This window comes from Macaca mulatta, chromosome Y (assembly GCF_049350105.2).
Source record: "Macaca mulatta isolate MMU2019108-1 chromosome Y, T2T-MMU8v2.0, whole genome shotgun sequence".
NCBI classification, from domain to species: Eukaryota; Metazoa; Chordata; class Mammalia; order Primates; family Cercopithecidae; genus Macaca; species Macaca mulatta.
In genome coordinates this window covers 8,057,457-8,079,061 of record NC_133427.1, presented here as the reverse complement: position 1 = coordinate 8,079,061, position 21,605 = coordinate 8,057,457, and the positions used below count along the sequence as shown (strand labels likewise).

The following is a 21,605-nucleotide window of genomic DNA, read 5'->3' as shown; positions in this document are numbered from 1 at the left end:
AGTCTGTGTCTTTTAATTGGACCATTTAGTCCATTAAGGTTAAATTGTTATGTGTGAACTTGATCCCGTGATTATGATATTAGCTGGTTATTTTGCTCGCTTATTGATGTAGTTTCTTCCTAGTGTCAATGGACTTTACATTTTGACTTGTTTTGGCAATGGCTGGTACCTGTTGTTCCTTTCCATGTTTAGTGCTTCCTTCAGGATCTCTTGTAGAGCAGGCCTGGTGGTGACAAAATCTCTAAGCATTTGCTTGTCTGTAAAGGATTTTATTTCTCTTTCACTTATGAAACTTAGTTTGGCTGGATATGAAATTCTGGATTGAAAATTCTTTTCTTTAAGAATGTTGAATATTGGCCCGCACTCTCTTCTGACGTGGAGAGTTTCTGCTGAGAGATCTGCTGTTAGTCTGATGGGCTTCCCTTTGTGGGTAACCCGACCTTTCTCTCTGGCTGCCCTTAAGATTTTTTCCTCCATTTAAACTTTGTTGAATCTGACAATTTTGTGTCTTCAAGTTGCTTTTCTTGAGGAGTATCTTTGTGGCGTTCTCTGTATTTCCTGAATTTGAATGTTGGTGTGCTTTACTAGGTTGGGGAAGTTCTCCTGGATGATATCCTGCAGAGTGTTTTCCAACTTGGTTCCATTTTCCCCATCACTTTCAGGCACACCAATCAGATGTAGATTTGGTCTTTTCACATAATCCCATATTTCTTGGAGGCTTTGTTCATTGTTTTTTACTCTTTTTTCTCTACAATTCTCTTCTTGCTTCATTTCATTCATTTGATCTTCAATCACTGATACTCTTTCTTCCAGTTGATCAAGTCAGTTCCTGAAGCTTGTGTATTTGTCACGTAGTTCTCGTGTTATGGTTTTCATCTCTATCAGTTCTTTTAAGGTCTTCTCTGCATCGATTATTCTAGTTATCCATTCATCCATTCTGTTTTCAAAGTTTTTAGTTTCTTTGCCTTGGTTACGTAGTTCCCCCTTTAGCTCTGAGAAGTTTGATCAACTGAACCCTTCTTCTCTCAACTCATCAAAGTCATTCCTCATCCAGCTTTGTTCCGTTGCTGGTGACGAGCTGTGTTCCTTTGAGGGGGAGATGCACTCTGACTTTTTGAATTTTCAGCTTTTCTTCACTGCTTTTTCCCCATCTTTGTGGTTTTGTCTGCCTTTGGTCTTTGATGATGGTGACATAGTGATGGGGTTTTGGTGTGGGTGTCCTTTCTATTTGTTAGTTTTCCTTCTAACAGTCAGGACCCTCAGCTCTAGGTCTGTTGGAATTTGCTTGAGGTCCACTCCATACCCTGTTTGCCTAGGTGTCAGCAGCGGAGGCTGCAGAAGATAGAATGTTGCTGAACAGCAAGTGTTGCTGTCTGATTCTTGCTCTGGAAGCTTCGTCTCAGGGGTGTACCCTGCCCTGTGAGGTGTGAGGTGTCGGTCTGCACCTCAGTTGAAAAGGCAGAAATCACCTGTCTTCTGTGTCGCTCACGCCGGGAGCTGGAGGCTGGTGCTGTTCCTATTTGGCCATCTTGGGCATGCCCCCCTATTTTTCCTTTTTAACAGTTTTATTCAGGGTGTTTTTGTTTTGTTTTTAAGGTAGAGTCTCACTTTGTCAACCAAGCTGCAGTACAGAGATGCAGTCATAGCCCACTGCAGCCTCAACTACCAGGTTCAGCCTCCTGAGTAGCTGGAATTACAGTCACATATTGGCTAATTATTGTATTTTTTGTAGTAATAGGACCCCGTCCTGGTTCCCAAAGTGTTCTTGAACACCTATGCACAAGCATTCCTCAACTCAACCTCCCAAACTGCTGGGACTGTGGGCGTGAGCCACCATGCCAAGCCTTGACCCTCTTTAAATGAAATGTAGGTTAAAACAAATATGTTGTACAGATGAATAAACATTAATTTTATATTCAATAATATGAGCTTATATCTGCTCTTATAATGGTTACTTAATTTTTTCCATTTAAATCATTTTTAAAAATGTAAAGCACGAGCACACACATTAGCCTAGTATTATGCAGAGACAGGGTCTTCAATATTATCATCACTCCCTCCACATCTTGTTCCACTGAATGTCTACAGGGCAGTAACACACATGGAGGGGTCACCTCCTATGTTAACAATGCCTCCTACTGAAATATTTTCTGTTCTGGAATATCTCCTATTATGTCTTATACTTAGTTTTTTGTTGTTGTTGTTGTTGTTGTTGTTTTTTGTAAAGAGTAGGAGCATATGCTAAATAATAGTGAAAATACAGTATAGTCAGTAGAGTACATACCAGTACATGGATGGTTGTTATCATTATCAAGAATTGTATATGGTATGTATGTAATATGTGTGCTAGACTCACACAATTGGCAGTGCAATCGGTTGTTTACACCAGTGTCACCACAAAAACTTGAGGGATGCTATGCTACCTCAGAGCCGCTATGGCATCACTAAACAATAGGAATTTTTCAGTTGCATTATAATCTTATGAGACCACCATTGTATATATTCCAATCATTGAACTTAGTCATTTGGCACATGACTGTATTGAAAAGTATTATGTTTATAGGAATGAAGACCTGGTAGGTAGCCACTGTGACAGGGTCCTACACGTACCTTTGACATTTGCCCCAGCAGCTTTCTACCGCAGATGACCAAGATATTATCTGGACAAGTCTCTTTTCAGACCTTGCCTCTCTTTTCTATCCAGGTATAGCCTTTATGAAATAGACAACAGATCTGCTGGTTCTGCCTTGTTCAATTGCCCAGCTTGGTGGGCATCCTGGAAGGATGCTGGCAACCACCCCAAAATAACCTGCTGCCTGCAAAGGGATAATATGCCTCCACCATTCCCTTCTCTAGAGTCCCCAACTTCTCTTATTATATACTCACTTGAATCATACAGCTAGGCCTCGCTGCTTCTGAACAAATTCTGTAAGATTAGGGTTGTTTGGTCTGAGAGTAGAAAACCCAGACACCCAGACTCATGACCCTTCTAGCCTTTTTTGGTCATAGGTGTGTACAGTCAAACTCCAGGTCAACGTATTTGGTAGGCATAACATTTAATATTTATTCCACCAGAATGTCTTTTTTTTTTTTTTTTTTGAAAGCAGCTCAAGACCTCAGAGCAGAGTGGTCATGGGTCAGGCTTTCATAGGACATGAAGTCACTGCAGCAAGACTGAGAGTATAACCTGAGTGGACCCAAGCAGTGGACCCAGATGGGCAGCAAGACTTCTGAAGTCATTTGTTGTCTAATTCCTGCCCATATATGCTAAAAAAGAGTATTCTAAGATGTGTCCTTGTTTCTTTTGTTTCATTTTGTATTTCTTTCTTTTTAAAGAACTCCATAATTACAGAAAGTGGTTTACCATTCTCTGAGATCCCTAAAGACAAGTACAAGACAAGAAATTTAATTTAGCATCATGAGCTCTTGATTACAAACACAGTTTGTGAGATAGGTCACAGAAGCAAAGGGAGGTTTGTTCACCTGGTAATTCCCTATGGTCTGGAGAAAATGTCATTCATTGAAAAAGCAGGCCTGCTCATGTGGAGATTAAAGCTGTATCAGGAAAAGCTGACACAACAGTCTTTAATTTGCATCTTAAGGCAAGGGTAAGAATGGCCAGTGTCTGATATTGCAGGAAGATACACATTAAGAAGTCTTTATAGACAAAAGAGCCTTTGGTAGTAAAGTCAGATTTTAGGACTGACAGGCAGAATAAAGTTTTACACGTGCAAGGATGGTGGTGGAAGAAAAAATTTGTTAGAACATTCTTTTGGCAGAGGGACCATTTCACAGCTGGAAGAAAGATGGAACAACTTTAAGAACCCAGGACACGAAAACTGTAGGATCTCGCTTTTATGAATCCTAAAGGCTGAAGGGATTCAACGCATGCAGGGAGTGAAAGCCAAAGATATATGCAGCCTTTTTGTGTATTCAATAGCCAGTAATGCTTGCTCCTGTAGGCCCCAGTCTGGTGGATATAGGGTAAGGACTTCTATGTGGAAATGATTCTGTAACCTGACCTATGCCTGAAACTGTCTGTCAAGGTTGGCCTGAGAAGCCGGAGAAGAGCACAGTCAAAACAAAGAAGCAGGTTACCTTTCTGCTTTGGCCTGTAGAAGAGGTTGTGGAATAGTGGGTAGACCACAAGCATTTAAGATTTAGCATTGCTCAGGACATGCTGTGTCCTGTCCTGGAACTGATTAGACCCATTTCTGCTTGGCTGCCAAAATTCCAAGCTTTCAGGAATTCTCAGAGGGTCAGGGCTACTGTCCTTGAAGCTTTCTTCCCTCTTGAATAAATTTCAGGTCATCACTTACCCATCTCTGTTCTAGGCATTATCTTGATTAACTTAGTAGAAGCTGCTACATCCTCAAAGGGCCAGTGAGCTAGCTACTCTGTTGCTCATTCTCAGAACAACCACCTCAACAATAGCGCCTTAGCGCTACTCTGAAAGAAAAGTCTGAAGATAAAAGCTTCATATTGATATCTGGTCATACTTGGGCTGGACCTGACTATAAAGATAGGGATTCTACTTCCTTACTGTGCTTTAGAAGGTCAGGATATTGACTTCTTGGGAACACCAATGGACCAGGGACAGGCTGGTGGCCAGAAGCCTGGAGCACAGCAAGTTCCACTGGGCTAACTTTGGTTTTGGCTGTGACCAAGGCACTACGCCTTCTAACTTAATCCAGGTGTTCTCCCTTGTCTTCATCTTTAAACTTCTTCCTTTTTTTTTTTTTTTTTTTTTTTCTTCTTGAGCAGAAGGAAGAAAAGTGAGTTGAGCGAGTCCCACACAGTGCCCTCCTGTGCCTCACAAGGAATAGTGCTCTGGCATCCCATGGTCCATAATTTTTCTCATCCTGAGACTCACCAGGTCAGCCTTGTTTTGGCATCTGAGATCTTAAGGCATAAGTCCTACTCATGTTTTTGTGGCAGAAGGTTCCAACGCTCTGTGGCCGTCATCATAGCCCAGTTTAGTCTTCTGATGTTCCTTCTAACTCAAACTTGACTAACAAACTGTTAGCAGACAGCCCACCCATAGTCCTTGTTCTGCTAACTCATTGCTTAGAATTTCCCAATAATGACATGGAACACAAAGATTCTATGATGGGTCCCTTCTGATCTAGGAGAAGAGAACTCCTGAGGGAGAATTGAGAAGTGCAGCTCTCACAGCAAGTCTTGGTATCATGAGTTTTTCTCTTTGTATCTTTATTGTGTTTTCTTCTCTCTTTCTCCTTCCTGTAGCAGGAACCATGATAAAGATGGGGAGAAGGGAAAGACAACTCTTCAGTGGAGTGTATCCAATAATGCACTTAAATGTCTAGGTGATACCTCTCAGCAACTTACCATGGAAACTCTAGGTGAGAAAATTTCAAGAGAAATTGCACTTGAAAGCATATAGCAACAATACTCTGTCTTATCAATGTTTAATAGCTCCTGAATAAAGCTGGGGGGGGTGGTTAAAATAACCAAGAAAATTATAAATGCTGAAAAGGTATCATTTTGGCTTTTAAAAATAACATGATATGTGAATATTTGAATGTGGTAATGCACCTGTTAGCTATCACAGATAGAATGATTCTTGAAGAATAAATAATATGAGAAGTAGTAAAGAAAAACAATTTCATTATGACTGTAAGTACCACACAGTAGTCTTTATTGTGAAATTTTGTGTAATAGATAAAGACCCTCACAAATTAAGATTGTACACAGTATTAAGGTGCAGATTTTTCAGTTCAGTAAAACTGACTTAAGTAAGGTTATTTCTGGATAAGAGTTTAAGAAGTATGTCTCTGTGATGGTGCTTCAAAACTCTCCCAGAAATTAAGTTTTAAAAGCTCTACTTTCAATTCTGGCTTAGCATCATACAATAAAAGCATTTATTTAATATTCAACAAATGCTGAGCAAAGTTTATGAATTTGTACACCAAGAAAATCTAATATCTACACTCTACTCATTGAAGCTCATTTAAAAATAGCTGGATGTGCAAAATTTTGTCTCTGTGCCAGTAAAATTTGAGCTAACAGCTCTCAGTCTGCAGTTACAAAAATTAAACAACTTAAGAGACGGTACACAGAGGTTGTTTTTGACTTATTTATTAGTTTTTTTCTATATCAGATTGGCAGTAATGGAAGAAATACAATATATTGTTCAGAGCTAGAAGGAAGAAACACGGGAAATCACGGGTGAGCTGGGACAGAGGACCTAAGAAATGGTGTCATGTTTTGTATAAAGACACTTAGGCAGAGATGAAATTTTACCACATATGTATCACTGGAAGGAGGTAGGAGTGGTGAGATTAAAGTCATATGCTTACAGGGTGGACACTTTGTGAAGAGGAGAAAACATTGGGAAAAACAACTAAAAGTTAAGTAAGAAAACTCAGAAAAGACAGCGTCAACTTAAGAAAAAAAGGTGAAAATATCAGAAATAAAATCACATTGGAACAGCCCCATGCTATTTATTTATGGAGAGTTACAAGATAATGTATAAAGCTCTCATGTCTTTGCACTGCTGCTTAGAACATTACTAATCACAATATAGCTGTTTTAACTTAAAAGTGTTTCAAAGGACATAATGATTTCATAGGGCTTTGATTTATCTTTTGCTTCTCACCACTGTACATCAATCACACCCCTATGCAAACATACACCCTCACACACATAGAAATAGCTGATTGTCAAACATGGTGCAGAGTGAATAGTTTTTATATTAAGTAAAATGGCAAACCTTCGTGTTCATTGTACAATAACATTTTAGCTGTTAAAAATATAAGATTGAGGATGATGAAAGCAAGATAGTGAAATATGAGGTCACCATTCTGTATCCCTTTAAAACGCAAGAATTCTGCACCCATTCACAGACATAAGTTTCTTTATTTCTTGATAAAATAATTGGGATTCAGCTATGAGATCTGTAAAATGCTGGTGTAGCCCAAAAATTATGATTTTTGAGACTGCAAATAAACATTCCTATGGCAGACAAGTCATTTGTTTTCTTTAATTTAGACTCAGGACTGGTCCCTTTGGCTGGGTTAAATTCACATGTATTCCTGGAGCCTGATCACAAAACTGTCTTTTATAAGATGCAGAAGAATCATGTGCAGTAGAGCCTAAACAGAATGAAGTCTGCCTGCTGACCCTTGTCTTGGCAGTGGACCCTAATGTTATCTTATAAAATGGATACTCTCCTTTTTAAGGCATGGTTTCAGGTTATTTTTTCTCCCCTGAGGAGCCTAAAGAGAACTCATCTATCTGTGCCACCAGGATTGGCTTGCTTCTCTCTATTCAAGAGCAGATCCACTCTGTGGTAGGCAGAGTTTCTATGCCTGTGCAGCGAACTAAGCAGTAAACCCAGACAAGTTTGCCTGCTTCTATCTGTCAGCAGTTACTGATGAGACTGTGTCAACTTCACTGCCAAAGTCCCAGATTTACACTGTATCGATAGAGAATTATAAGTTACAACTAGATAGTCTTGAAGTCCTTAAGCCAAAGAATATTCTGGAAGGTGATTGATTAGATTGACACAAGCATCTCTGAACTTGCATTTGTGAGCAATTTTGCCTGCAAAAGAAATTTTTCTTAGTGTTACTTCAAAAAAGCCACCAAAAATAGTTTTTGTTTTTTACCTTAATCTCAATTTCAGCTCCCGCTATAGTCTGGGAAAATTTAAAACCAAAGAAACAACACATGGGAATTCTTAACAAACTCTTGTTCAGTTATGACTTTTAGTAGGTCCTCTAATATATACAGATCTTACTATTGATTTTTGTTGTTTGCAGATACATGAGATATTTTGCCTACTATGGGTCCATGAGAGAATCAGGTCCAGCAGTGTCCTACAGATGGATACCCTCACTTTGGATCCACTGTGAATTTTGAAACAAGTGCGTAAATAGTCTCTGCCACAGACTCAGAGCAGGAGTGGTAACTCCAAAACACAGCAGGACATATCTTAATTTTGACGCCAGAGGAAGGTTTAGATATTTTAGTCTTGGATGACATAACATTGTGTCTCAATTCTAGCGTGTCTCAGCAAAAGAATGAAGCAATATGAGAGGCCCAGGGACCTGTCTGTACATAACAGTAGTTCTCCCAACTACCATAGATAGCCACACATTTCAGCACAAGTGCTGAAAACCCCACTGTTTGCAAGTTGTGAAGAAAATATTTGTCTTAGTGCCAGGCCTGAAGTCCAGGACCTTGGAGACAGACAGATCTACCCAGGATACAGATAGAACTCCAGACTATTAGTTCTCCTGGTAACTAGACTATAAAATTCAGTTTGTATTGTGTACCAAGTTCAGCCAGGAGACCTACTTAAAACTCACAGAACTGTAATCTCAAAGGCAATATCTTCAGCACAAAAGCCTATTGGAGGAAAACTTCAAACCTACACCAGTTTGTAAGACTCAATGGAAACAGAGATAAAGAATATTAATAAAACTAATAAAGAATACTAATACATCTTTTTAAAAGTTACATAAAGGAATGCATGTGAATTTCCTGAAATAGAATTAAACACAATTATTATAAAACACTCCTCAGATGCAAAAGAAACCCCAAAAATGCAGGAACAAATAAAAATATTGGAAAACTATGCATATACAAAATTTAAAGTTCAATGAATAAATAAAAATTTGGAGAGAAAAGAAACAAAATGGTAGAATAGAAATCTTAACTGATTGCAGCCCTCCACCTCACCCCAGGAACATCAAGTTACCGATTATCTGCACAGAAAAGAAAAACAAAGAAAACACACACCTTCATAAGAACCAAAAATCAGGTGATCACTCACAGTAACTAATTTTAACTTCGTATCACTGAAAGAGGCACTGAAGATTTGAAACAAAAACAAAAAACAAACAAACAACAATAATACCAGCCCTGATTCCCCAAGGCCACCTCTCCCTGATCCTTGGTACCAACTGTGTAGGCAGAAAGCATATGTGGGCACTGGTGTAGAAAGAACAGAGCAATCTCAAGGCAGTGAACTCAGTGCTGTCCTATTAAAGGAGAGAAGAAAACCAGAACAAACTCAGCTGATGCCCACCCACAGAAGGAGCATTGAAACTATCCCTAGCTACAGGGAATTTCCAGTGCTAGTGGTCTGAATTTGAGTGCCCACAAACCTCTCCATAGAGGGCCAAAATGCTCTTGAAATCTAAGTAAACTTGAATAGTATTCTAAGCCACTGCATCTCTTAAGTTCTGTTGCTGAAGTAGGCCCAGAAACAGTGGACTTGAGTGGAACAAGGGGCACCAGCCAAGGCAGAAAAGGGAGCCCTGACATCACCTCTGTGCTAACCCTAAGCTTCTTAGCTCATGGCTCCAAAAAAGGCTGCTTTCCTCCACTTATGGGGAGGACATGAAAGGGTACAAAGGACTTTATTTTGCATCTACACACTGTTCAGCCACAGCAGGTTAAGGTACCGTACACAGTTTTGAGGCTGCCATTTTTGGTCTTAGCTCCCAGATGGCATTTCTTGACACACCCTGGGCCAGAAGGGAAACTGATGCCTTGAAGGAAAGGACTCAGTCCAGTCAACATTTGTTGCCTGCTAACTGAAGAAACCTTGGGCTCTGAATAAACAGCAGTGTTACCCAGGTATTACATTAAGGGCCTTGGTGACACTCTGAGATTTGCTGGCTTCAGGAGAAATGTAGCACATAACCAACCGTAGTGGCAATGGAGCAAAACAACTTCTACTCTACAAAACTGGAGAGAAACTTAAAGGGGACTTTGTCTTCTTGCAGTTTAGGTACCAACACTGCCACAGGGGCTAGGCACAAAATGAGCTCTTAAAATCCCTGATTCCAAGACTTGACTCTTGGATGGCATTTGTGGACCTTCTTCCCAGGAAGAAGCCCACTGCCCTGAAGGGTGAATCCCAGGTCAGGCAGCATTTACCAAAAGCTAACCTAAAAGACGTCAGGCCTTAAGAAAACATCTGTGGTAGTCTGGCAGTACTCGTTTTGGCCAGGGGTAGTAGTGGTAACTATGGGATAAGAATTATCTGCCTTTGGAAAGTAGAGGGAAGAGTGGGAAGAACTGCAGCTTATGGTTTGGGTGGCAGCTCGCCTCAATATCGTAGAGTACCAACTAGACTTCTAAGGTTTTTGAATCCAGCCCTGACTCTAAGATGGCACTTCTGACACACATGGGATCTAGGGGACCTCACTGCCCTAAATGGAAGAACAAAGGCCTGCCTTTGCTACCTGCTAATTGTAGAGCCCCACGCCCTTGAATTAACATAGGCAGTAACCAGGGATTGGTTATAGCAGGCCTTGGGTGAGACCCAGCATTGTGCTGGCTTCAGTTCTGACCCAGCATAATCACAGGGGTAGTGGCCACAGGAGTACTTGTGTCACTCCATAACTAGTTTTAGATGACTCAGAACATAGAAAGAGACTCTGTATGTTTGGGAGAAAGTAAGGAAAGAGAACAAAAGTGTCTGCCTGGTAATCCAGATAACTCTTCCAGATTCTGTCCAAGACTGTCAAGGCAGTACCTCTACGACTCCAGAAGAACCATGGAGTTTTGGGGCTTGTGGTACTTCCTAAAGCAGGCACAGCTTAGATCACAACGTCCAAGTCTTTTCCAATACCTGGAAAGGCTTTTCCAAAAAAAAAAAAAAAAAAAAAAAAAAGACTCTAAATAAGCTCAGATAATAAAGAGTGCGATAGATACCTAACTTTTCAATACCCAGACGCCTTAGAACATCTAATAGCATCAATACCATTCAGGAAAATGTGGCCCCACTAAATGAAATCAATAAGGTACCAGGGATCAATCCTGGAGGAACAGAAATACGTGACATTTCAGACAGAATTCAAAGACCAGTGTTGAAACAAAGAAATTTGAGATAACACAGATAATAAATTCAGAATTCTGTGAGATTAACGAGGTATTAAAATAATTAAGCAGAAATTCCAGAGCTAAAAAATAAAATTGGCATACAGAAAAATACAGCAGAGATGTATTAATATAATGGATGAAACAGAAGAAAGACTTAGTGAACTTGAAGACAGGCTAACAGAAAACATACAGTTAGAGAAAAAAAAAAATAGGAAATCATAAAGCATGCCTACAGCATCTAGAAAGTAGCCTCTGGAGTTCTTGGCCTTAAAGAGGATGTAGAAAAAACGATAGGAGTAGAAAGTTTATGCAAAGGGAATAATAACAGAAAACTGTTGCAAACCTACAGGAAGAAATCAACATCCAAATACAAGAAGGTTATAGACACCAAGCCGACTTAACCCAAATAAGACTACCTCAGGGAATTTAATAATCAAAGTCCTAAAGATCAAGGATAAAGGATCCTAAAAGCAGCAACAGAGAAGAAAAAAAAAAAGCAAAACAAAAAAACCTACAGTGGTGCTGCAACATGTCCAGCAACAGATTTGTTACTGGAAACTGCGTAGAACTAGAAAGAATGGCATGACATGTTTGAAGTGCTGAAAGAAAAAAAAGGACAAATGAATCCACTTTTACCCTAGAATAGTATAGCTGGTGAAAATATCTTTTACATATAAAGAAGATTTAAAGACTTTTTCAGGAAACAAAAGCTATAGAATTTCATGAATACTAGATGCATTCTACAAGAAAAGCTAAAGGTAGTACTTCAGTCAGAAAGAAAGAAGTGTTAATCAGCAATCAGTAATCACCTGAAGGTACAAAACTCATGCATAAAAATAGTTATGTAGGAAAACACAGAATATAATAACTTTCTAACTATAGTGTGTAAACTACTCTTATTCTAAGTAGAAAAACTAAAAAATAAAAAAATCAAAATAATAATCACAACAATATTTCAAGATAGAGTAAAATATAAATAGAAATAACAAAAAGTAAAAAAGGTAGAAGGTGGAGTTAAGGTGAGTTTTTATTAGTTTTATTTTTGCTTGTTAGTGTATGCAAATAGTGTTATCAGGTTAAAATAATGGGCTATAAGATGGTAGCATTTGCAAGTCTCATGGTAACCTCAAACAAAAAAATAGAAAAAAAATGCAACAAATTAAAAGCAGAAAATGAAATCATATCACCAGAGAAACTTATCTTCACTAGAGAAAGCAATAAAAGAAAGAAGGAGAAAAAGACCACAAAAGAACCCCAGAAAACAAACCACAAAATGGCAGGGGTAAGTCCATACTAATCAATAATATCGCTGAATGTAAGTTGACTCAACTCTCCAATTAAAATAGACTGGTTGATTGTGTGAAAAAATAAGATACACTGGCCAGTTGCCTATAAGAAATATACTTGGCCTATAAAAATACACGTAGCCTGAAAATAAAGTGATGTAAAAATATATTTCATGTCATTGGAAAAAAAAAAGGACCAAGAATCACTTTACTTTTACAAGACAAATTTCAAGACCAAACTATAAGAGACAAAAAGCTCACTATATGATAATAAATAATGATAAAGGAGTAAGTTCAGCAAGAAGATATAATAATTTTAAAGATATATGAACCCAACACTGGAGCAAAGAGATATGTAATGCCTATAGAGCCACAGAGAGAAATAGGGTCCAATACAATAATAGCTGGAGACTTCAGCCCCCCACTGTTAGGATTAGACAGATTTTTAAGATAGAAAATCAACAAAAAAGAAAAAATCAGAATTAATCTCCACCATAGACCAAATAAATTTAATAGTTACTTACAGATAATTTTATCTAAGAACTTCAGAATATACATCCTGTTACTCAGCACATGGATCATTCTCAAGGATAGGTCATACTTTAGGTAGCCAATCAAGTCTCAAAACATTTTAAAAAATTGAAATTATATAAATCATCTTCTCATCAATGGAATAAAACTAGAAATTAATAACATAATTTTTTGAACCTATACAAATAAGTGAACATTAAATAATATGCTTCTAAATGACAAATGGGTCAGTGAAGAGATTCAGAAGAAAATTTAAAACTTTTTTGAAACAAATGATAATGAAAACATAATGTACCAAAACCCTGCGAGATACAGCAAAAGCAGTACTCAGAGGAAAGTTGATACCTATAAACGCCTACATAAAAAAAAAAAGAAAACACTTCAAATAAACATGGATGCATCTTGAAATACTAGAAAAGCAATAGCAAATCCAACCCAAAATTAGAAGAAAAAATAAAGTAATAAAGATTAGAGCAGAAATAAATGAAATGAAAATAGAAAGCAATAAAAAAAGATAAATACAAAGTTTTTAGTTTAAGATTGAAAAACCTTTAGTCAGACTAAGGAAAAAAGAGTGCAAAGTAAATAGTGCAAGCTATATATAAAAGAAAGCATTACAACTGATACTGTAGAAATTCAGAGGGCAATTAGTGGGTAGTATAAGCAAGTAGATGTCAAATTCAAAAATCTAGAAGAAATTGACAAATTGCTAGATACATTCAAAGTTAACAATATTGACTTAGTAAGAAATTTGAAATCTAAATGGACTAATAATAAATGACGTGATTGAAGGCATAATAAAAAAAAATTATTCCAGTAAAAACAGCTCGGGTCCTGGTAGCTTCACTGCTAAATTTCACTGAATATTTAATGAGGAACTAATACCAATTCTATTCACACTATTCTGAAAAATAGAGAAGAAAGAAATACTTTCAAACTTAACTCCTCAACACTAGTATTACCCTAACACAAAAGCAGATGATGACACATCAAAAATAGAAAACCATGGGGCAATACCTCTAACAGATATTGATGCAAAAATTCTCAACAAAACACTAGGAAACCAAATACAACAATATATTAGAAAGATCGTTTGTCAAGACCAAGTGGGATTTATTCCAGTGATGCAAGGATAGCTCCACATACACAAATCAATCAACATGATACATCATATCAACAGAGTAAAGAATAAAAAGCATATGATCATTTCAATTGATACTAAAGAAGCATTTTATAAAATAAATATCTTCATGATTAAAAACCCTCAAAGACATTGGAGATTGAAGGAACATACCTCAACATAAAAGCCATATATGACAGACCCACAGCTTGTATTATACTGAATAAGGAAAAGCTGAAAGCCTTTCCTCTAAGATCCGGGACATGACAAGAACGTCCACTGTTACAACTGTTATTCAAAACAGTATTGTCAGTTTTAGCTTGAGCAATGAGAGAAGAGAAGAACATCAAATTATTTTTGTTTTCCGATCATGTGATTTTATATGTAGTAAAACCTAAACACTTGACAAGTAAACTATGAGAAATGGTAAACAAATTCAGTAAAGTTGCTGAATACAAAATCAACATGCAAAATCAGTAGCATTTCTATATGCCAACAATGAACAAGGTCAAAAAGAAATAAAAAGTAATCCCATTTACAATAGCCACACATAAAATTAGATACCTAGGAATTAACTTTCCCAGAGTTGCAGAATATCTCTACAATAAAAAGTCCAAAACATTGATTTAAAAAAAAAAATAGAAAAGGACACAAACAATGGAAAAATATTCCATGTGCATTGTTTGGAAGAATTAATATTGTTAAAATCTTCATACTACCCAAAGCAATATAGTTAATGCAATCCCTGTAAAAATACCTATAACATTTTTCAAAGGAGTAAAACCTTAAAAATCCAAAAATTTATTTGGAACTACAAAGACCCAGAATAACCAAAGACATCCTAAGCCGAAAGAACAAAACTGGAGGAATAGCATTACCTGACTTTAAATTATGCTACAGAATTATACTAGCTAGAACACCATTGCACTGGTATAAACATGGACACATAAACCAATGGAACAAAATGCAGACTGGAAAAACAAATCTTCATACCTACTAATTTTCAACTAAGGTGCCAAAACATGCATTGGGGAAAATGAAGTCTCTTAAACCAGTAGTGCTGAGAAACTGGATATGCACATACAAACGAATAAAACTAGTCTCATATCTCTTGCCATAAGAAGAAATCAAAATAAAATGGATTAAAACCTTAAGTATAAGAAGTAAACCTATGAAACTAGCATAAGAAAACATTTGGGAATTTCTCTAGGATATTGGTCTGGGCAAACAGCTCTTGAGCTATACCCCACAAGCTCAAGCAATTATAGAAAAAAAAAAAAGGACAAATGGAGTCCCAAGTTAAAAAGCTTCTTTATACCAAAGGATACAATCAATAAATTGAAGAGATAACCCACAAAATGGGAGAAAATATTTTTAAACTACCCATCTGACAGAAAAACTAATAACCAGAAAATATAAAGAGCTCAAACAATTCTATCAATTCTATGCAAAAAAAAAAAAAAAAATTGATCAAAAGATTGGTACAAAATTTAAATAAACTTTTCTTTTTTTTTTTTTTTAAATGACAATCTTTTTTTGTCCACAAGGCTGGAGTGCAGTGGTGCAGCTCACTGCAGCCTCCGCTTCCTGGGTTCAAGTGATTATCTTGCCTCAACCTCCTGAGTAGCTGAGATTGCAGACACCTGCCATAATGCCCAGCTAATTTTTGTATTTTCAGTAGTAACGAGGTTTCATCATTTTGGCCCGGCTGGTCTTGAACTCCTGACCTCATGTGGTCAGCTCACGTTAGCTTCCCAAAATACTGTGATTACAGGCATGAGCCACTGTGCCTGTTCTTTAGGTATTACTTAAAAGCAGATATATAGAGAGCATACATGCATAGAAAAAGGTGCTCAACCTCATTGATAACCAGACAAATTCAAATCAAAAGGACAATAAGATATCACCCCCAGTTAAAATGCCTTATATCCAAAAGATAGGCAATAACACATGCTGGTAAGGATGTGGATAAAAGGAAACCCTTGTACACTGTTGGTCAATGTGTAAATACAACCACTGTGGAGATCAGTTTGGAGGCTCCTTTAAAAACTAAACATTGACCTACCATATGATCCAGTTAACAGATGAAATGTACAGAGAATTAAGGTACAGGTTTTCCAATTACGATGTTGAATAAAGTAAGGCAATTTCTGGGTGAAATGAGGGTCCAAGTGGAAGCATATCTCACTTATGTTGTCCCACATGCCTACAGAAATAACAGTTTCAAAGGCCTAGAGTTGAGAACTTGTTTGAGCATGTTTAATTAAGGCTTCTCTTTTATCAGCAGCAAATACTGTGCAAATAATTTGCAAGATTACACACCTGAAAAATTGAAAGACTATAGTGTACTAATTATGGTTACTTAAAAATACTTGGATGTTGGCCAGGTGGAGTGACTCACGCCTGTAATCTCAGCACTTCGGGAGGCCAAGGTAGGCAAATCATGAGGTCAGGAGATCAAGACCATCCTGTTTAACATGGTGAAACCCCATCTCTAATAAAAAATACAAAAAATTAGCTGGGTGTGGTGGCAGGTGCCTGTAGTCCCAGCTGCTGGGGAGGCTGAGGCAGGAGAATAGTGTGAACCTGGGAAGCAGAGCTTACAGTGAGCCAAGATAGCACCACTGCACTCCAACCTGGGTGACAGAGCAAGACTGTGTCTCAAAAAAAAAATTTTTTTTTTATGGAAATTTATTGATCCAGTGGGGTTTTAGCTAACAGCTCTTAGTCCTCCATCAAAAATAAACAATGTGGACACTAGTATACTGAAGCAATCTGTAGTCCATTTACATATTTATATATAAAATCTGGAGGTAATGGAGGAAATACAGCATGTTATTTAGAACTAGATGGAAGAAACACAGGCAAGATTGAGCAAATTGGGACAGAGGAACTCAGAAAAGGTGTAATGGTTTGGATTAAGATACTTAAGCAGAGATGAAATTTTATTACATGCGTAATATGTGAGGAGGCAGTGGAAGTGAAGTAAGGGCATACATGTAATGTGGCAAAATTTTGGGACAGAAGAAAATACTATTTGGGGAGAACTACAGAAAGTCAAGAAAAGTCTATTTTGAATAGAAGATAGTTATCATCATATAAGAAAACTGCCAAAAAGTGTCAAGTTATTAAGAAGAAGGGTGAACAGAATGTTCCAAAACAAAACAAATAGAAAACTTTTAATTTTCCTGCATAACTGTGTTCACTAGAACACAAAATAAGATACCCAAAGAAATCTTCAGTCAGGACAGTGGCAATTAGTCATTAATAATTATATCTTTTGCTAAACTGTTGAATAAGTGGCCAAGAGACTTTGGCATGTAGCTAAATTACCTACTAGCTGTTTTAGTGTAAACAAAGAAATATTTTTATATGTATTTTTAATTATTAAATATTTTTTTTAATTTTCCAAAAGTCTTAATTATTGTGGGCACATAGGTGCATATACTTATGAAGTACATCAGGTATTTTGATACAGGCATACAATGCCTAATAATTACATCATTGTAAAATGAAATATTTATCTGCTCAAGCATTTATCCCTTGTCCCAAACAATACAATTATTTTAGTTATTTTAAAATGTAGTTGTTACTGTTTCCTATCATCACTCTGTTGTGCTATCAAATACAATGTTTTATTTATTATTTTTAATTATTTTTGTACCCATTAATCTTTTGCACCGCTCCACCGGCCATCCAGTATTTTTTCAAGCTTCTGATAACCATCCTTCAACTCTCTAAGACCATGATTTCAATTGTTGTGATTTTTACATGCCATAAAAAGGGGGGACATGTGATGTCTCTCTCTGCCTGGCTTATTGCCCTCAACATAGTGACCTCCAGTTACATTCGTATGGTTGAAAATGACAGAATCTCCCATTTATTTCTATGGCTGAATAGTACCTCATTTTGTGTAAGTACCACATTTTCCTTATCCATTCATCCATTGATGGACATTGTCATTGCTTCCAAATTTTGACTGTCATGAACAGTGCTGCAACAAACATGGGAGTACAGGTATCCCTTTGATACACTGTTTTGTGTTTTGGGGATAAGTACCCAGAAGTGGGATTGCTAGATCATATGGTAACTATTTTTAGTTTTTGGAAAACCTCCAAACTATTGTCCATAATGATTTTACTTCTTACCAATGGTTTACAAGGGTTCCCTTTTTCTCCACATCCTTACCAGCATTTGTTATTATGTGTGTTTTGAATATAAGCCATTTTAAATGGGATAAGATGATATCACATTTTAGTTTTGTTTTGCATTTCTCTGATGAGCAGTGATGCTGATCACCTCTTAATATAAACTGCCATTTGTATGTCTACTTTTGAGAAATGTCAATTCAATTTTTTTGAGCGTTTTGAAATCAGAGTATCTTTTTAAATTTTTCTCATTGAATTATTTAAGCTCCTTGTATATTCTAGTTGTTGATTTCTTGTCCAGTGGATAATTTACAAGTATTTTCTCCCAATCTATAGACTGCCTCTTCACTTTGTTAATTGTTGCCTTTGCTGTGTACTGGCTTTTTAACTTAATGTGATTAAAACTTGTCCGTTTTTTGTTGTGGTTACCTGTGGGATATTACCAAATACATTTTTTTTTTCCATTGACCACTGCTGTAGATATTTTCCCCAGTTTTCACTTGTAGTAGTTTCATAACTTGAGATCTTAGTTTTAAATCTTTATCCAATTTTAGTTAGATGTTTGTATATGGTGAGAGATAGGAGTCTAGTTTCGTTGTTTTTCATATAGATGCTCAGTTTACCCAGCATCACTTTTTGAAGTGACTTTTCCTCAGTGTATGTTCTTGGCATCTTTGTCAAAAATAAATTCACTAAAGTGTGTGACTTTGTTTCTGCATTCTCAACTGTGTTCTATTGGACAATGTCTGCTTTTATGCCAGTACCGTGCTGTTTCGGTTACTATTGCTCAGCCAATATAATTTAAATCCAGGCAATGTTATTCCTCCAGTTTGGTTCTTTTCTACCTTTTCACTTTGTATTTTGATACGAATTGCCTGGGATTGCTTTGAGTAGTAAGGACATATTTAAAATACTCTTTTTTTTTTTTTTTTGTAGTTTTCTTTATAGAGGTTTATCACTTAGCCTGGGTTCTTTCAGAGAATAATTTTTTTGTGTGGCTATTGGAAATGGGATTACATTTGATTCATTTTCAGATTATTTACTGTTGACATGTAAAAATGTGTGTAACTTTTGTATCCTACAAAATGTTGCTGATTTTTTTTCCCTACAATTTAATGAATTTATCAGTTATAATAATGTTTTTGTGGGTCCTTTAGTTTTTTTTTTTTTTTTCCCCTAAATGGAAGGACAGATTACCTGTAAACACAGCTAATTGAACCTCTTTCTTATCAATTTGGTTGTATTTTATGTCTTTCTGTTGTCTGATTGCTGTATTTAGGGCTTTGAGTACTATGTTGAGTATTAGTGTTCACAGTTGGCATCTTTGTCATCCTCCAGATCTCAGAGGAAAGACTTTCAATTTTACACCATTAAGGATAATATGAACTGTCATTCTATTATATATAGTTTTTATAATGTGGAAGTATGTTCCTTCAATCCCCAGTTTTTCTGAGAATTTTTATCTGAAGTTATGTTGAATTTTATCAAATGCTTTTATGGCATCAGTTGAAATGAACAAATAATTTTTGCTCTTCATTCTGTTGATACGGTGTATTACACTGATTGATTTGCATATTTGAACTATCCTTGAATGCCAGAAATGAGTTCCAGTTGGTCATGATGAATTACCCTTTTAATATATTATTACATTTGGTTTGCTAGCATTTTATTGAAAATTTTTGCATATTTATCAGATATATTGGTGTGTGAGATTTTTTGTGGGGGTATGTGTCTTTGCTTTTAGTGCCAGGGTACAACTGACCTTATAGAATCAGTTTGAAAGTGTATCCCCCACCTGTGTTTTCTGGAATAGTTTTAGTAGAACTGGAATTAGTACTTTTTAAAATGTTTGGTAAAATTGAGCCACGAAGCCACTGGGTCCTGGGCTTTTCTCTACTTGAAGAATTTTTATTACAGCTTCAATCCTGTTAGTTGTTATTGATCTAATAATGTTTTGAATTTTTTCGTGGCTCAATCCTGGTAAGTAATATATGTTTAATTATTTGTTTCTTTAAGATTTTCTTAATTTTTGGCATATATTTGCTCATATTAGTCTCTAGTGATCCTTTGAATGTCTGCAGTAAGCTATAATGTTTCCTTTTTCATCTCTGATTTTATTTATTTATGTTTTACTTTTTTTCTTAGCTGGTCTAGCTAGTGGTTTGTGTTTAACTTTCCAAAAAATTTTTTTTTGTTTCATTGGTCTTTATTTTTTCAGTATTAATTTCTGCTCCATGATATTATTTCATTTTACTAATTTTATTGACCCACTTGTCATTCGAGAGCACACTGATAAATGTCCAAGTATTTGTATAATTTCCAAAATTTATCTTGTTCTTATTTTATTCAGAAGATGCTTGATATTATTTCATTTATTGCATGTTTTAAAACTCGTTACCCAACATATGCTTTATGCTTGAGAATACTCCATATGCTTAGGAAAAAAAGTGTATTCAGCAGCCACTGGATGAAATGTTCTGTAAATATCTATTAGATTCATTTTGTATCTAGTGCAGATTAAATTCAGTGCTGGTTGTTTTCTGTCTGAAAGATCTGTCCAGTGCTGAAAGTGCAATGTTAAAGTCTCTAGGTATGATTGTATCAGGGCTTATCTCTTTCTTTATCTCTAATAATATTTGCTTTTGTGCATCTGGATGCTCCAGAGTTTGTATATATATAATTAAAATTGCTATATCATTTTTCTGAATTAACAACTTTTATTATTATATAGAATCCTTCTTTATCTCTTTTGATAGTTGTTGTCTAAAAATCCATTTTCTCTGTTTTTTTTTTTTTGTATTGTTGTTTTCTCTGAATGTATTTTCAAATAATGTTTCCAAGCTCACCAACTCTTCTTCTTAATGAATCCTGCTATTAAGAGATTCTGATATATCCTTCCACATGTCGGTTGTATTTTACAGATCCAGAATTTCTGCTTAATCCCCCTTTTTTTTTCTTTATTATTATTTTTTTTATTATATATCTAGGGTACATGTGCATAACATTCAGGTTTGTTACATATGTATACTTGTGCCATGTTGGTGTGCTGCACCCATCAACTCGTCAGCACCCATCAACTCGTCATTTACATCAGGTATAACTCCCAGTGCAATCTCTCCCCCCTTCCCCCTCCCCCCTCCCCATGATAGGCCCCGGTGTGTGATGTTCCCCTTCCTGAGTCCAAGTGATCTCATTGTTCAGTTCCCACCTATGAGTGAGAACATGCGGTGTTTGGTTTTCTGTTCTTGTGATAGTTTGCTGAGAATGATGGTTTCCAGCTGCATCCATGTCCCTACAAAGGACACAAACTCATCCTTTTTTATGGCTGCATAGTATTCCATGGTATATATGTGCCACATTTTCTTAATCCAGTCTGTCACTGATGGACATTTGGGTTGATTCCAAGTCTTTGCTATTGTGAATAGTGCTGCAATAAACATACGTTTGCATGTGTCTTTATAGCAGCATGATTTATAATCCTTTGGGTATATACCCAGGAATGGGATGGCTAGGTCAAATGGTATTTGTAGTTCTAGATCCTTGAGGAATCGCCATACTGTTTTCCATAATGGTTGAACTAGTTTACAATCCCACCAACAGTGTAAAAGTGTTCCTATTTCTCCACATCCTCTCTAGCACCTGTCGTTTCCTGACTTTTTA

The 21,605-nt window shown here is 36.5% G+C and overlaps 1 long non-coding RNA gene across 5 annotated transcripts in view; it reads left to right on the top strand.

Moving 5' to 3' along the window:
• LOC106995410 (uncharacterized) overlaps positions 1-21,605 on the top strand; it is an 85,468-nt gene that overhangs the window by 43,132 nt on the left and 20,731 nt on the right. Inside the window, exon 1 of one of the 5 annotated variants that reach the window (XR_013413268.1) lies at positions 5,233-5,363. The exons of the other annotated variants lie outside the window; for them this stretch is intronic. This is a non-coding gene — a long non-coding RNA (uncharacterized LOC106995410). Of the gene's footprint in view, positions 1-5,232; positions 5,364-21,605 lie in introns of those variants that run through there. 5 annotated transcript variants of the gene reach the window in all.